The sequence below is a fragment of the Odocoileus virginianus genome, chromosome 2 (genome assembly GCF_023699985.2).
Source record: "Odocoileus virginianus isolate 20LAN1187 ecotype Illinois chromosome 2, Ovbor_1.2, whole genome shotgun sequence".
Classification (NCBI taxonomy): Eukaryota; Metazoa; Chordata; class Mammalia; order Artiodactyla; family Cervidae; genus Odocoileus; species Odocoileus virginianus.
The window spans coordinates 72,135,740-72,147,258 of NC_069675.1; the positions used below are offsets into that span (position 1 = coordinate 72,135,740).

The window sequence follows — 11,519 nt, forward strand, 5'->3', positions numbered from 1 at the left end:
AGAGAGTTCCTGGCAAGGAAGGGCTCAGCCAGTGAGAGCCTGTCACAGGGCAGCCAGTGAAAAGCTTCAGACTCTCCATTCCTCCAGTGGGTGCTTGTTAACTGCAGGCCTCCCAACATTTTCCACCCCTCTATAAAAGAGTTCTCCACTTCTTGTTGCATGAGACTTGCACATGGCTCACCATGGCTGTAGTCCCCCAATTGCAGTTCTTTACTGATCCTAAGTAAACCCATTTTTGCTGGAGAAATAACTGGCAGCCTATTTGTTTAAGGTCAACAGGAGTGACATGAAAGATTACTCTGGAAGGATGTGGAAAATGATTTGGATAGAGGTGAGATTAGAGTCAAAAGACAATTTAAGGGGCTATTACAATAATGCAAATATTCACTCACTCACTCATGAGTTCCTAAGTGTCCTCCCTGGGTCTGTAGGGAGTAGGTGGAATGAGCGAGGGATTGCGGCACCTTAGTAACTTCTGCTGACAGCTGGCGAAGGCTGCTCTCTGTTCTCTTCACTGGGATGAAGCAACTCCTGGGCTGGCATACTCTGGACTGAGCCCTGTGTTTTTTTTTTTTTCTTTTTTCCTCATTCTGAAAAAATACTGGGAGAGCAGGAGGCTGTCAGCTGTGTTTCCTGCTTCACAAGGAGAGCTTTGTCTGAAGAAGTTTCAGAGTGCAAAAGTCAGATTGAATACAATGGAGACACAAAATGAAATTGCTCTTTACAAGAAATACAGGTGCAATAAAATGGAGATACACTTGTTTTAACGCTGCACATGTCCTGAGGATTTCTAAAGGCTACTGAGTAGGTTAAGCAAAAGTGCAGTTAGGAAAGGAAAGGGGGAAGGCGGGTCAGAGAGGGTAGTGGGAGTGTGTGTGAATGTGTGTGGGAAGTGTGGATTGGACAGACTTGGTGGAAGTGCTTTGAGCACCAATTAAAAGCCCCGTATGTCACAGAGGCTACACTGGAGCAAGGACCAGTCTCGTCCCTGCCCAGTTCTCTCTCCCCACCGGCAATTCTCTCCTCTGTACCCTGTTGTTTGGCATTGCCTCTGTGTGGAGAGTATGAGCTTCTCTCCACTGATACTGCACAAGTGCTCTGGATCAGAGACCACAGAGAGAGAGGGGTGAGAAACAGAACACTCCATATACTGCCTCTGCCAAAGGAGAGAATCACTCTCTTAAAAAAGACTCTCTAACACAGGTCTAGGTTACTTTCTATTACTTAGAATTTGGTATTTTATACACGCGCTTCCCAGGTGGCACTAGTGTTAAAGAACCTGCCTGCCAATGCAGGAGATGTAAGAGACACAGGTTTGATCCCTGGGTCAGGAAGATCTGCCAGAGGAAGGCACAGAAAGCAACTCCATTATTCTTGCTTAGAGAGTCGCACGGACAGAGGAGCCTGGCAGGCTATGGTCCATAGGTTTGCAAAGAGTTGGACACGACAGAAGTGTCTTATATTGTATCGTCACCCTGCTTATTTAACTTATATGAAGAGTACATCATGAGAAATGCTTAGCTGGAAGAAGCACAAGCTGGAATCAAGATTGCCAGAAGAAATATCAATAACCTCAGATATGCACATGATACCACTTTTATGGCAGAAAGTGAAGAAGAACTAAAGAGCCTCTTGATGAAAGTGAAAGAGGAGAGGGAAAAAATTGGCTTAAAGCTCAACATTCAGAAAACTAAGATCATGGCATCTGGTCCCATCACTTCCTGGCAAATAGATGAGAAAACTGTGGAAACAGTGGCTGACTTTATTTTTTGGGGCTCCAAAATCACTGCAGATGGTGATTGCAGCCATGAAATTAAAAGACACTTGCTTCTTGGAAGGAAAGTTATGACCAAATTAGACAGCATATTAAAAAGCAGAGACATTACTTTGCCAGCAAAGGTCCATCTAGTCAAGGCTATGATTTTTCCAGTAGTCATGTATGGATGTGAGTTGGACTATAAAGAAAGCTGAGCACCAAAAAATTGATGCTTTTGAACTGTGGTGTTGGAGAAGACTCTTGAGAGTCCCTTGGACTGCAAGGGGATCCAACCAGTCCATCCTAAAGGAGATCAGTCCTGGGTGTTCATTGGAAGGACTGATGTTGAAGCTGAAACTCTAATACTTTGGTCACCTGATGCGAAGAACTGACTCATTTGAAAAGACCGTGATGCTGGGAAAGATAGAAGGCAGGAGGAGAAGGGGACGACAAAGGATGAGATGATTGGATGGCATCACCGACTCAATGGACATGAATTTGAGTAAACTCTGAGAGTTGGTGATGGACAGGGAGGCCTGGCATGCTGCGGTCCTTAGGGTCACAGAGAGTCAGACATGACTGAGCGACTGACCTGAACTGAAGTGTCTCAGCATGCATGCACATACTTTATACAAAGAGTCAGCCATCAGTTCAGTTCAGTTCAGTCATTCAGTCGTGTCCGACTCTTTGTGACCCCATGGACTGCAGCACTCCAGACTTTCATCACCAACTCCCAGAACTTACTCAAACTCATGTCCATTGAATCGGTGATGACCTCCAACCATCTCATCCTCTGTCATCCCCTTCTCCTCCTGCCTTCAATCTTCCCCAGCATCAGGGTCTTTTCAAATGAGTCAGTTCTTTGCATCAGGTGACCAAAGTATTGGAGTTTAAGAATCAGTCCTTCCAATGAATATTCAGGACTGATTTTCTTTAGGATGGACTGGTTGGATCCCCTTGCAGTCCAAGGGACTCTCAAGAGTCTTCTCCGACATCACAGTTCAAAAGCATCAATTCTTCGGTGCTCAGCTTTCTTCATAGTCCAACTCTCATATCCATACATGACTACTGGAAAAACAAAGGCTTTGACTAGACGGACCTTTGTTGACAAAGTAATGTCTCTGCTTTTTAATATACTGTCTAGGTTGGTCTTAACTTTTCCTCCAAGGAGCAAGTGTCTTTTAATTTCATGGCTGCAGTCACCATCTGCAGTGATCAGTCATCAGCTCTTTATTGAGTGCCTACTATATTTCTGCATTGCTGTAGGGGCTAAGCTTGCAGTCAAGACTGGAACTGCAGACTGGCAGTTTGCAGATCTTAAGTGTTTTGTGTGACTTGACTGTGTTATTCATTCATTCATTCATTCATGTCTGAATTCCTTTAGATGGAGCAATTGCTTGTCAGTGAGTTATAGCTGTCCTACACCTAGTTTTTGTTTTACTTGGGATTCATGTGAGAAGCGATCCCCACACATGAAAGGCTTGTGTCCCTCAATTCAGAGTGTGAATCAACGTTTTGGGCAAAGAGAATCTAAGACTGCAGGCACCTGAGAGAGCTGAGCTGCAGGGAGCAGCTGGGAGGCTTTGAGGCATCACGCTTGCTCTCTGAAGTCAAAATGGTTAAAGTGCCATTGAACTTTTTTTTTTTTTTCTGCCTAACACAGCTTCTACTTGCAAAAGTTTCAGACTTTGGTCCCTAGACAAGTTGGAGTTTAGAGGAAGCAAGTGATTGGAATGACTAAAGAGGATGCTTTCAAAATGTATTTCCAATGTTAGGTCCAAAATGAGATGAGGCAGGGGTGGAGCTCACTTCCTCAGTCTGGACACCCTCTTCTGAGCTGACTTCATCCTTCCTCTGATTCATTCTCAGCATTACTGAGCTTAGACTGCAGCCTGTGTTTTGAGGAGTTAACTGGGTCTTAACGCTTCCTGCTCCTGAATGCTCCTATCCTTTTAGTCACTTAGTCATTCATTCAACTGACTCCTGAGCACCTCACATGTACTGGGCACTGTCTTAGATCCTGAGGTGCAGCAATGAACAGTGCAGACACTAGTTCTTACATGTGTGGTATTTATATTTTGGTGTGTGTAGGAGGAAGGGGAAATGGACCGTAATGTAAATCAGTAAATTACATGGTATGTTAGGAGATAAAATGCTATGGGGAGTGGGACAGGACAGCCACTGATTGAGGCACATGGGGAAATGATGCCATGTTAAACAGAGTGGTCAGAGAAGACCACCAAGAAAGTGACATTTGATTCAGGACCTGAAAGAAAGGAACAGTAATGTGGCTGTCAAGGGGAAGAATATTCCTCTTCAGTGCAAAGGCCCCGAGGCAGAAACTGGCCAACTGTGTCAGAGGAACAGGGAGCCGGCCAGGGGGATGGAGATAGGCCAGGAGAGCAACTGGGGGTGGAACGTGGAAGGCCTTGTAGGTGACTGTGGGGACTAACGTTCACTCTAATGAGGACAAGAGTCGTTGCAGGGATTTATGTAGTATCATGATCCACTTACCTTTTTTAGGACCGTTCTGATAGACTGTAGGAAGCAAGGGTGAGAGCAGGGGTTCACTTCAGAGGCTGCTGCAGTGGCTCAGGTAAGAGGCAATAATGCTTGGACCAGAGTGGGGCAGTGGTCATGGTGAGAAGTGCCTGGATTGTGGACCTACCTACATCCTGAAGGCGGAGGGACCGTGTATCTTCTGGTCACTGTGGTCTCACTGAGGGGTGGGCAGATTGGGAATTTATTCTCTCTGCTCTGTGCCAAGCAGTGTCCTATGTGCTTCACATACAGTGTCATCTCATTAATCCCCTGCCATCCTGATGAGGTCGATGGGGTTTGCCTTATTGTAAGGAAGACATCAGAGCCTGAAGATGTGACTAAGACTAACTGGCCCACAATGCGTATAAAGGGTTGGCAATGATCTCCTCTCCCTCCCCCAAACTGAAGAAGCCTTGGTAATTTCCAGTTCCAGTGAATGGTGTTGGTGTTCTGCCTGAATGAGGTCAGCATTAGCTGTGACTCAGCTAGGAGTGTCTGAAAGATGGAGCCTTTGCGGAGCCCTGGAAATCTCCTGGTATGTCCACATGTCAGGTGGTTCTGCAGATGGTGTGTGTGGTGGGGGGTGGCTTGGGGATTCCCCTGGTGCTTATCTTCACTCCCCGCAGGACTCAGGCTGGGCCCGCCCTCTGCAACTGTGTCCTAAGCAGCCTTCTCTTGACCGGTTGTAGTTTTGGTTGGCCCTTGAACTTCACTTTTTAACCACAGCCTGGACCAAGTAAAACCCAATTCTATCCTGTATAAGTTAAGTCCAAAAGAAATAGAAGCCTAGTTTGGACCCAAATCTAAACTTGTGCACACAATAGGAAATTGAATGGATTTTTCTATTGACCCAGAAATTGGTGACCAAGGCTGAAACAAAGGATAAAGTTTTTGCTAAGAGAGAACCAACAGCATCTGGGTTTAACACTTGTACTGCTACCATCAGCTCTGGGCTGGGAATCTCCTCAGTTTGAGAAGAAAGGAAACCATGGCTGAGGTCATTGTCATACATGGGTCACTGTGAGAAGTGAATGTCTTACCTTCCACATGACCTGCAAGTCAAATGAGGGGGAAGTCAAGAGAATTCTTGACTTCCTTGAGTTGAAAGAGGGTGTTCTTACAATAAGAAGATGAAGCTCATATTCTAATTCCAGATTACATGTCTGCTTGGATCGCCTGATACCTGGAAAAGCAGGAGAAGAGAATACGAGGGAGAGAGAGAACCATGAACACAGAGCCAAACAGGGACTAACTAGCCTGCTTGTGTGTACTTGGTATTACAGGGAGGGTGTGAGTTCTTCCTGAGTCTAGAGACAGGGTGGAGAGGGCTGGGTTGACCACACTTTGCCCATCGTGCCTGTTGCCTGATGGGTGGTGGCCCCCAGCAGCAGAAACTGTGGTATGTGGTGGTATAGTGTCTCAGTCCATAAGTGCTGCTATAACAAAATCATGATGGACTGGGCAGCTTAAACAACAAGCATTTATTTCTCTCCATTCTGGAGCCTGGGAAATCCAAGATCAAGTCCTCCGGCAGGTTTGGCATCTGCTGAAGAACCATAGATTCTATCTTCTTCTTGTGGCCTCATGTGATAGTAGGGATGAAGGAAATTTGGGGGGAGGGGCTCTTTTATAAAGCACTAATCCCATTCATGAGGGCACCATCCTATGACCTAATCACCTCCCAATGGCTTATCTCCTAATACCTTCCCATTAAGGGTTGGGTTTCAACAAACAGAATTTGAGGGGTGATACAGACATTCAGTCGTTAGCACAGATGAGAGATAAGAGCTAGAATTGAGAAGTGTTCAGGGGAGGGGGTAACCTCAAAGAAGTCCAGGTGTAGGGTTGTGGTTTCACCAGCAGAGTGAAGTAGTGATGCTCGCATTCTTCATCTACTCTCTTCCCATTCCAGCACCAGATAGCCAGACCTTGAAGGGCTGGGAGGACAAAGGGGTCAGAGCCCCTCTTTGCGAGCAGTCAAGGTCCATGTCAGCCTTGCTTGTAAGGAGAGGAGAAGATGAGATTAAATTTGACACAGAAGTTTTAAACATACCTGACTTTTAATAACCAATAATGATCAGAAGGTCATGAAATTTGAGGAGCATGTTGTTAAGGGATGGGAATGGGAGATTGGATGAGATATGATCAAAGGCAGTGAATGGAGAAAACTCATATTTATATCTCATCATGTTGAGATTGCTCAATAAATGAGATGTAGACATTTAAAAATCTCATCACAGTAGAACTAATATCAGAACACCAGCAGTTATTCAAACATACCCCTGCAACGACCTATGTGGCAGCCATACCTGGATTCCCTCATCTAGGTGGGCTATGTGGAGCCCCTGGAGTTCCTCTGGCCAAAGTGAAGAACTGAATACCACCCACGTCACAGAAACAAGCACAGAAGCTCTTTGAAAACATTTAGTGAGCACCAATTGATTGCATGAGTAATTAAAGTATACACAACAAGGAGGAAACAAAAGGAAGTCTCTACTAAACATCTTGCAGTTGGGAAAACCCCAAAGAGGCAGCAGGCAGCCACCATCTGAGACAAGCCTCATCCACGCTGATGAGAATGTTCTTGGCCAACTTTTCCCAATCGTGAATTTTATGGACTGTTTGGAACAATGACAGTCACTGGGACTGCCTGAATTCTTAATCCTCCTGAGTTAGCGAGTATTCCCAACAGCTGAGAACTCGCTAATGAAGGGCATCCTTGTGAATAAACCTTCCTATATAAGCACTGAGGACTTTTTCATGCAGATGGAAAACCCATTCATAATTCCCCCAATTCCTTTCTTCCTAACAGAATATCTGCCTTCTTCATGGCATATGTTGTGTTTTGGCCACAACATATATAAATTTTTACACAGCTGTAATCATAGTGCAGATGGAACTTGGGTCTGTTCTTTAACTGTAAGCAGAGACTTCTAACTACTCCTCTTCAAAGCTATAGAATATTTTATAGTCACTGTGTGGGCACATTGGACTGTTCTTATATGCTTATTAGTATTTTTAAGGTCTTATATGCTCCTGTATATGAACAACTTCATACAGGTAGTTTTGTCCTCTTGAATCATGGTCTGGAGAGATCTTCCTAGAGGTGGGCTTTCAGAATCACATTGAGTGGCTGTTGTTTCCCATGGTGATGTTTTCCTGTGGGTGGTCCTGACTTACACCTGGTGCACTGTTTAACTAGGGTGTTCCCTGGAGATGTGAGCAGGTTGCCCCATGAGGGACACCTCAAAGCAGAGCAACTGCAACAGGAGAAGGAAATGCTAGAATATTTGCAGGTAACCTGTGGACCAGGATAAAGAGCATTGAAGGGACTGAGTTCACTTTTTGTGCCTTATTCATCTCGTCTGAGAAACAGTAAGTAGGCTCTCAAGAGTTTAACCCTATACCCATGATTGTTATGGTTAAACTCTTGAGAGCCTACTTACTAGTTGTCACTGTAAACCCTAATGGCCCCAGGTTAGACAGTACCCAAGTCATTCATTCACCTTAAATCTAGTTTAAGAAGTGATCCCGGTGCCTAAACTTGGATGGCTAGTTCTCATGGGGAGAAAACGTGGAGAACACATAAGCATGACTCAGACAAAGCTTCCTTTCTTCCTCTCAACATTCCCCGAGTGCTGCTGTATTGTAAAATCCCTTCTCCTCATCATCAGTCACATATGAACACTGACTCTGAGCCAAGCACTGTCTACATTTCACCATCTCATTCACCTTCACATCAATCCTAGCTGACTGTTCCTAATTACAGAGATAGAAACACAGGCGTAGAGGGATGTAGCTAGTAAGTGACTGTACTGGGCCATGAAGGTGGAGAGTTGACTAAGACAGAGATTCCAGCACTAAGGGGCTCACTCTATGTGTGTGAGTGTTTGTGCATGTGTGTGTGATTTGACAAACCTTGTAGTGGCACCAAAAGCTCAGAAGGGGACACCTACCCCATGCCTGATGTGGCACGTGGAGAAAGAAAGGAGGAATAGGAGGTAAATAGGAGATTGTTGTTGCTCAGTCACTAAGTCATGTCCAACTCTGCAACCCCATGGACTGCAGCATGCCGGGCTTCCCTGTCCTTCACTATCTCCCAGGGTTTGCTCAAATTCATGTCCATTGAATCAGTGATGCTGTCAATCTATCTCATCCTCTGTCATCCCCTTCTCCTTCTGCTTTCAGTCTTTCCCATCATCAAAGTCTTTTTCAATGAGTTGGCTCTTTGCGTCAAGTGGCGAAAGTATTGGAGCTTCAGCATCTGTTTTTCCAATGAATATTCAGGGTTGATTTTTTTTTTTTTTTAGGATTTACTGATTTGATCTCCTTGCAGTCCAAGGGACTCTGAAGAGTCTTCTCTAACACCACAGTTCAAAAGAACCAATTCTTTTGTGCTCAGCCTTCTTTATGGTCCAACTCTCACATGCATACATGACTACTGGAAAAACCATAGCTTTGACTATATGGACCATTGTTGGCAAAGTGACGTCTTTGCTTTTTTAATATGCTCTCTAGGTTTGTCATAGCTTTCCTTTCAAGGAGCAAGCATCTTTTAATTTCATGGCTGCAGTCACTATCCATGGTGATTTTGGAGCCCAAGGGAAGAAAATCTGTCACTCATCTACTTGTTCCCCTTCTATTTGCCATGAAGTGATGGGACCGAGTGACATGATCTTTGTTTTTTGAATGTTGAGTTTTAAGCCAGCTTTTTCACTCTCCTCTTTCACCCTCATCAAGAGGCTCCTTAGTTCCTCTTCACTTTCTGCCATTAGTGTGGTATCAAATGCATATCTGAGGTTGCTGATATTTCTCCTGGCAATCTTGATTCCAGCTTGTGTTTCATCCAGCCCAGCATTTCACATGATGTACTCTGCATATGAGTTAAATAAGTAGGGTGACAATATACAGCCTTGATGTACTTCTTTTCCAATTTTGAACCAGTCCATTGTTCCATGTTCAGTTCTAACTGTTGCTTCTTGACCCACATACAGGTTTCTCAGGAGACTGGTAAGGTGATCTGGTATTTCTGTCTCTTTAAGAATTTTCCACAGTTTGTTGTCATCCATACAGTTGAAGGCTTTAGCATAGTCAATGAAGCAAAAGTAGGTGTTTTTCTGGAATTCTCTAGCTTTTTTTATGAGCCAACAGATGTTGGCAATTTGATCTCTGGTTCCTCTACCTTTTCTAAACCCAGCTTGTACATATGGAATTTCCCAGTTCTCATACTGCTGAAACCTAGCTTGAAGGATTTTGAGCATAACTTTACGAGCATCTGAAATGACCACAATAGTCCTATAGTTTGCACATTCTTTGTCATTGCCCTTCTTTGTGATTGGAATGAAAACTAACCTTTTCCAGTCCTTGGCCACTGCTGAGTTTTCCAAATATGCTGACATTTTGAGTGCAGCACTTCAACAGCATCATCTTTTAGGATTTGAAATAGCTCAGCTGGAATTTCATCACCTCCACTATTTTTGCTTGTAGCAATGTTTCCTAAGTTCCACTTGATTTTATACTCCAGGATGTCTTGCTGTAGGTGAGTGACCACACCATCGTGGTTATCTGGATCATCAAGATCTTTTTTTGTAGAGTTCTTCTGTGTATTCTTGCCATCTCTCCTTAATCCCTTCTGCTTCTCTGATTTCCTTATTGTTTCTATCGTTTATCATGCCCATCCTTGCATGAAATGTTCCTTTGATATCTCAAATATTCTTCAAGAGATCTCTAGTCTTTTCCATTTTATTGTTTTCCTCTACTTCTTTACATTGTTCATTGAAGAATGCCCTATGTTTCCTTGCTATTCTCTGGAACTCTGCATTAAATTGGGTCTATCTTTCCCTTTCTCTCTTGCTTTTTGCTTCTCTTCTTTCCTCAGCTATTTGTAACGCCTTCTCAGACAACCACTTTGCCTTCTCACATTTCTTTTTCTTTGGGATGGTTTTGGTCATTACCTCCTGTACGATGTTATAAACCTTGGTCCATAGCTCCTCAGGCACTCTTGTCTACTTCTTTTTCAGGCATATCTGATCCCCTGAATCTTTTCATTGTATATCTTTACTGTATAATCATAAGGGATTTTATTTAGGTCATACCTGAATGGCCTAGTGGTTTTCCCTACTTTTTTCAATTTAAGTCTGAATTTTGCAATAAGGAGTTCATGATCTGAGCCACAGTCAGCTCCTTGTCTTGTTTTTGCTGGCAGTATAGAGTTTCTCCATCTTCGGCTGTAAAGAACATCATCAATCAGATTGATTGATCTGATTTTGGTATTGACCATCTGGTGATGTCTGTGTGTAGAGTTGTCTCTTGTGTTGTTGGGAAAGAGTGTTTGCTATGACCAGTGTGTTCTCTTGACAAAAACTCTGTTAGCCTTTGCTCTGCTTCATTTTGTATTCCAAGGCCAGACTTGCCTGTTACTCCTGGTATCCCCTGACTTCCTAGTTTTGCATTCCAATTGATTATGATGAAAAGAACATCTTTTTTGGTGTTAGTTCTAGAAGGTCTTGTAGGTCTTCATTCTGTAGTTAAAGAAGGAAAAGATTTACTCAGGAAAGATTAAATTATAATACAAGACTTGTTAAGGTCAGCACAAAATGCGAGACCCTGATAACATGTGGGAATTGTCAGTATCAGCCAAAATATCATTGAGACAGTAGAGAGCATGGCAGGAGCCACTCCTGAATTGGGGGATGAGCATGTGGGTGGAGAAGGATGCTGGGCCTGTCTTCTCCATGGTGGCTTGAGCCCAGGCCTCTGAGGTGGTCAGCAATGGGTCAGACATACTGCCAGAACATTCCAGCTTTCAGAGAAGGTATGGAAATGTTTACTTCAATAAACACTCATTTCTTGCTTTTTTATGATGATGTTTTTTTATGCTGTATTTCCTTGATCCTAAGATCCTATGTATGGACAAAATGGTGTGCCTCCCAAATCCATATGTGAAAGCTCTAAGCCCCAGGGTGACTATCTTTGGAGACAGGACTTTTGAAGAGGTAATAAAGGTTAAATGAGGTCATGAGGGGTGGGCCCTCATCCAATGTGACTGGTGTCTTTGTAAGAAGGGGAAGAGTGACCAAGGATCTAAGGGTGCAAAAGAAAAGGCCATGAAAGGATGCAGTGAGAAGGCACCATCAACAAGCCAAGCAGAGGGCCTCAGAAGAAACCAAACTTGCTCACACCTTGATCTTGAAATCCCAGCTTCCAGAACTATGAGAAAATT

The 11,519-nt window shown here is 43.8% G+C and overlaps 1 long non-coding RNA gene across 1 annotated transcript; it reads right to left on the reverse strand.

Moving 5' to 3' along the window:
* Positions 1 to 2,851: 2,851 nt before the first annotated feature.
* LOC110148624 (uncharacterized) lies at positions 2,852 to 11,228 on the reverse strand. Its single transcript, XR_002317216.2, has 3 exons — positions 8,254 to 11,228; positions 6,120 to 6,295; positions 2,852 to 5,480 (listed from the first exon to the last, which is right to left on the reverse strand). It is a non-coding gene; the product is annotated as an uncharacterized lncRNA (long non-coding RNA).
* Positions 11,229 to 11,519: the final 291 nt, after the last annotated feature.